This window comes from Triticum dicoccoides, chromosome 4A, assembly GCF_002162155.2.
Source record: "Triticum dicoccoides isolate Atlit2015 ecotype Zavitan chromosome 4A, WEW_v2.0, whole genome shotgun sequence".
Classification (NCBI taxonomy): Eukaryota; Viridiplantae; Streptophyta; class Magnoliopsida; order Poales; family Poaceae; genus Triticum; species Triticum dicoccoides.
In genome coordinates this window covers 677,527,210-677,533,384 of record NC_041386.1, presented here as the reverse complement: position 1 = coordinate 677,533,384, position 6,175 = coordinate 677,527,210, and positions in this window count along the sequence as shown.

Below are 6,175 nucleotides of genomic sequence, written 5' to 3'. Positions count from 1 at the left end.
GTGCTGTCGTTGTATAAGTTATCACGGTCGAGAGAGGGTATATATATCGACCGCCCCTCATGTCAAAGTTATCTCGAGGGGGTTATATCGACAACGACGAGAAAGGAAAATAATTAAGGAAAAGGAAGAAAAGAGGAAGAAGGAAGAAGGAAGAAGAAGAAGAAAAAAAGAGGAGAAGAAGAAAGGAATAGAGGAGAAGAAGAAAAAATAGAATTTTTTCTATTTTTTCTTGTTCTCCTCTATTCCTTTCTTCTTCTTCTCTTCTTTTTCTTCTTTTTTCCTTTCATTATTTATTTCTCCTCTTCTTCCTCTCCTCTTCTTCCTCTTCTTATTTTCCTTTTTCCTCTCATTCTTTTTCTTCTTCTTTCTTCCTTCTTCCTTCTTCCTCTTTTCTTCCTTTTCCTTATTTTACTTTCTCCTCTACACTAACCTAAAATGCACTAACCTAAAATCGATATCTACTAACAACCTAAATAAAAAATTAATACATATATGAAAAAACATATATAAACAAAAAAATGCTATGAACATTATATTCATACATACATATATAGCCACATCCATTCATCATTTATATAGCTACCACATACATATATACATTATATATATGAAAAAAATGCAATGAACAAAAAAAATACACTTATGAAAAAAAATACTATGAACATGTACACATATATATATACACATACAAACAGATATACACAAAAAAATGCAAAAAATTACTATGTAAATTGCAGGGGCGGCGGGGCGGCGCACGGCGGCCGCGCAGGGCAGGGGCGGCGGCGCGGCGGCCGCGCAGGGACAGTGGCGGCGTGCGGTGGCCGCGCAGGGGCGCGGGACGGGAGGGGCACGGGAGCAGGTTGTGCTCACAGGGGGCGGCGGCGACGGCTCAGGCAAGCAGCCTGACGGTGTCGGTGGCGGCGGCAACGGCAAGGTGGACCAGGGGCGTCGGGCGGCGACGGGACGAGGAGGAGCAGGGGCGTCGGGGGAGAAGTGGGCGATTTGGCCGAAAACTGCTAAGTGTTGCTTATATAGCAAACCCTTTAGTGCCGGTTGGTGGCACCAACCGGGACTAATGCACCCTTTAGTCCCGGTTGGTGCCACCAACCGGGACCAAAGGCCACTTTTTCGGCAGCGCAAAGGGCGGGAACCGGCGGCCTTTGGTACCGGTTGGTGGCACCAACCAGGACTAATGCCTCCCCCTTTAGTCCCGGTTGGTGCCACCAACCAGGACCAATGCCTCCCCCTTTAGTCCCGGTTGGTGCCACCAACCAGGACCAAAGGCCCCTGTGCTGCCCGCCTCGGGGCCAAAGTTTAGTCCCACCTCGCTAGTTGAGAGGGGCGCGCAGTGGTTTATAAGACCCACTGCTGCACCCCTCTCGAGCTCCTCTCCACCGCAGGCTTTCGGGCCTACTTGCTATTGCTTTGCCTAATGGGCCTTCTGGGCCTACTGCGGGCCTGAATCCTGGCCCATAGTAGGGTTTCATGTCGTATTCAGGCCGTGGGGGCCCAGTAGGAGGCATTTTTTTGTTTTTTTTGTTTTATTTACTTATTGTTGCTATATTTATTTTTTTCCAGTTTTTTTGTTTGTTTTCTGCATTATTTATTTTCTTTTGTTTTTTGCTTTATTTTTTAATTCCTTTTGCCATTAGTTTTAGGAAAATTATAAACTTTCTGTTAGTGCCATTAGTTTTCAAATTTGAAAACACTTTTTTTGTTTTCTTTCTTGCTTTATTTATTTTATTTTGTTTCTACTTACAACAAAATTCTTATTGTTGTTTTTTATAATTATTACGAGGGCCGAACCATAAGACATTAAAGCATTTCAAATGAACTCTGAAAAAGTTGAAAGTTGGCATGGTATCATAAATTGACCCACATAGCATGTGCATCTACAAAACGGACAATGGTATCATACTCGTCAGTTACAAAGTTGGCATGGTATCATCATAATAGTTGCGGGAGAAAGTCTTCACTTTTTCTTCGCTTGTGTCATTTGCTTATTGCGCCGTAACCATGGATAATCTTCATCGTTTATCAGGATGCTGGGGTCAGCCCTGACTTTGATAGGAGGAATTTCATGAAACTTTTCATAATCTTCAGACATGTATGTCTTGTCCTCCACCCCCACGATGTCCCTTTTTCCTGAAAGAACTATGTGGCGCTTTGGCTCATCGTATGATGTATTCGCTTCCTTATCTTTTCTGTTTCTCGGTCTGGTAGACATGTCCTTCACATAGATAACCTGTGCCACATCATTGGCTAGGACGAACGGTTCATCAATGTACCCAAGATTTTTCAGATCCACTTTTGTCATTCCGTACTGTGGGTCTACCTGTACCCCGCCTCCTGACAGATTGACCCATTTGCACTTAAACAAAGGGACCTTAAAATCATGTCCGTAGTCAAGTTCCCATATGTCCACTATGTAACCATAATATGTGTCCTTTCCCCTCTCAGTTGTTGCATCAAAGCGGAAACCGCTATTTTGGTTGGTGCTCTTTTGATCTTGGTCAATCGTGTAAAATGTATTCCCGTTTATCTCGTGTCCTTTCCAAATCAATACAGTCAAAGATGGTCCCCTGTACAACAAGTACAGCTCATCACAAACAGTGTTGTCACCTCTGATACGTGCTTCCAACCAACTGCCGAAAGTCCTGATGTGTTCACATGTAATCCAGTCATCGCACTGCTCCGGGTGTTTGGAGCGCAGACTGTTCTTGTGTTCATCGACATACGGGGTCACCAAGGTAGAGTTCTGTAGAACTGTGTAGTGTGCTTGAGACCAAGAATATCCATCCCTGCATATTATTGAGTCCCTTTCAAGCGTGCTTTTTCCAGTCAGTCTCCCCTCATACCGCGATTTAGGAAGACCTATCTTCCTAAGGCCAGGAATGAAGTCAACACAAAACCCGATGACATCCTCTGTTTGATGGCCCATGGAGATGCTTCCTTCTGGCCTAGCACGGTTACGGACATATTTCTTTAGGACTCCCATGAACCTCTCAAAGGGGTACATATTGTGCAGAAATACGGGGCCCAGAATGACAATCTCGTCAACTAGATGAACTAGGACGTGCGTCATGATATTGAAGAAGGATGGTGGGAACAGCAGCTCGAAACTAACAAGACATTGCACCACATCACTCCTTAGCCTTGGTATGATTTTTGGATCGATCACCTTCTGAGAGATTGCATTGAGGAATGCACATAGCTTCACAATGGCTAATCGGCCGTTTTCCGGTAGAAGCCCCCTCAATGCAACCGGAAGCAGTTGCGTCATAATCACGTGGCAGTCATGAGACTTTAGGTTCTGAAACTTTTTCTCTGCCATATTTATTATTCCTTTTATATTAGACGAGAAGCCAGTCGAGACCTTCATACTAAGCAGGCATTCAAAGAAGATTTCCTTCTCTTCTTTGGTAAGAGCATAGCTGGCAGGACCTTCATACTGCTTTGGAGGCATGCCGTCTTTTTCGTGCAAACGTTGTAGGTCCTCCTGTGCCTCAGCTGTATCTTTTTTCTTCCCATACACGCCCAAGAAGCCTAGCAGGTTCACGCAAAGGATCTTCGTCATGTGCATCACGTCGATCGAAGAGCGGGCCTCTAGGTCTTTCCAGTAGGGTAGGTCCCAAAATATAGATTTCTTCTTCCACATGGGTGCGTGTCCCCCAGCGTTACTCGGAATAGCTAGTCCGCCGGGACCCTTTCCAAAGATTACGTGTAAATCATTTACCATAGCAAGTACGTGATCCCCGGTACGCATGGCGGGCTTCTTCCGGTGATCTGCCTCGCCTTTGAAATGCTTTCCTTTCTTTCGACATTGATGGTTGGTCGGAAGAAATCGACGATGGCCCAGGTACACATTCTTCCTGCAGCTTGCCAGGTATATACTATCGGTGTCAAGTAAACAGTGCGTGCATGCATGGTATCCCTTGTTTGTCTGTCTTAGAAGGTTACTGAGAGCGGGACAATCGTTGATGGTCACGAACAACAACGCCTTTAGGTTAAATTCCTCATGTTTGTGCTCATCCCACGTACGTACACCGTTTCCATTCCACGGGAGCACCCCCTCCCCATCGTTGCAAAAGTTGCTAAGTGATATTAAGAAGGACGTGGGGGGTTGATATACCCCCTCCCCGATAATATTATTTTCATGTACGTATGGCGTGTCGATATAAACTCCCGATAACTTCAACACGTGGGGGGGGGTCGATATACCCCCTCCCGATAACTTCAACACGAGGGGGGTCGATATACCCCTCCCGATAACTTCAACACGAGGGGGGTCGATATACCCCTCCCGATAACTTCAAAACGAGGGGGCCGGGGTCGATATACCCCCTCCCGATAACTTCAACACGTGGGGGGGGGGGTCGATATACCCCCTCCCCAATAATTGTGCATGATCAAAGTCATTTATGAATATGTTCATATTTAGAATAGAGGAAAAAGGAAAAAATAAGAAGAGAAAGTGTTTAATATAATTAGTTAGAAAAATAATAGAACTATAGTTAAACTAGTTTATTTTTAGTAAGTACTACTTTATTTTATTTATAGTAAGTGCTTCATATATAGTTAAACTAGCTAGTTGATTTAATAAACCAATTTATTTTACTATATATAGAAGTAGTTTATTTTTAGTAAGTGCCATATATAGTTAAACTAGCTACTTTATTTATTTATATTAAGTGCTTAGTAGTTGAACTAGTTGATTTAATTAATAAAACTACTTTATTTACTATATATAGAAGTAGTTCCCGGATAGACGTCGACGATGCCTATCCCGCATCCTCGTCGTCGTTGACTCGGCGGTGGAGGCCTGCTTGATCAGGGCCATGTTCGGGACTGGGCTCCATCGGGCTGGTATTCAGAGGTGCTACCTTCTGGGGGACGTAGGTTGGTGAGGAGGCAGCCCATTGTTGACCCGATCCTTGTTTGGTGGTGGTCGCGTGGGCCAGTGACGGTGCCGAGGCTTCCGGACACCACGGAGGTGGTACGTCACAGTGTCAGCGAGGAGGACGAGCACGTCCATCGCTACATGGTTGCGTTGGAGGGCAGGTTCGACAATACCTGGCAGGTTCTTCAGGGATCTCACTGGAGCTATGATCCTGTGATCGTTCCTTATCTTTGGGTGTCCACCGCCCGCGACGATACCCATCGGGCGCTACGGTTCTAGCTGTATTAATTTGCGATGCTATATGTATGATAGTATTCGAGGAGTATTCGACGATGTACGGACACAAGAGATGATGTACTTTTGGTTATAATTTAATGCATGCTAATTTGAATACTACTTTATTTTATGATTTGGTTTTGCTTATTGAATGTTCATATTGGAAAAGTACTCCTACTTTGAATGCTAAAATTGAAGATCACTCTATGCAGAAATCTAGGAGCCCCCTCCATCATCCACGCCGTCGTGGGGGTAGCTTCTCCTTCATTCCCGTGTGCTAGACAATTTGTTGTAATAATGCACTCGGGAATGAAAGGAGGAGCTACGTACCATCACTGATAGTCAACCCGTGATTAATAATAATGATCTAATTTAGGTTTTTTAGTACATATATTTAATATTTGAATTGTGAACTTAGGCCGGAAATGCCGTACTCGGACGATGAAAACCGCCCAGAGGAGTGCGACTGGTGCCACGACGACCGAGGTATGTGCGATAGGTTCATTGAGCTGGACGAAGATCGGCGCTTCAGCATTAAGCTCGAGGAGACCTTCGATGTTCATATGATACACAACAACGATAATAGTTTTTTTCGTAATTAAGCACGACTTCAACTATTTTAACGTGTATTTTTCATCTTTTCCAATTCGACTAGCTTATCCCATGCTATGCAAGACGCTATGACTCGGAGAGGATGGGTTTTGAAGACCATGAAAGTATGGAAACCAAAAAAATTCTCCTAAGGACCCATCATCACTAGTAGAAAAACACCTAATAGTCACGGTTCGTAAGGGCCTTTAGTCCAGGTTCATGAACCGTGACTAATGGGTCGTTACTAATACCTCCACCCATTAGTCCCGGTTGAAACACGAACCGGGACCAATGTGCCTCCACGTGGCCCTGTGCGCCGAGCCCAGTCAGGGGGCCTTTGCTCCCGGTTGGTGGCACCAACCGGGACCAAAAGGCATCCACGCGTCAGCATTCCAGTGGCTGGGGTTT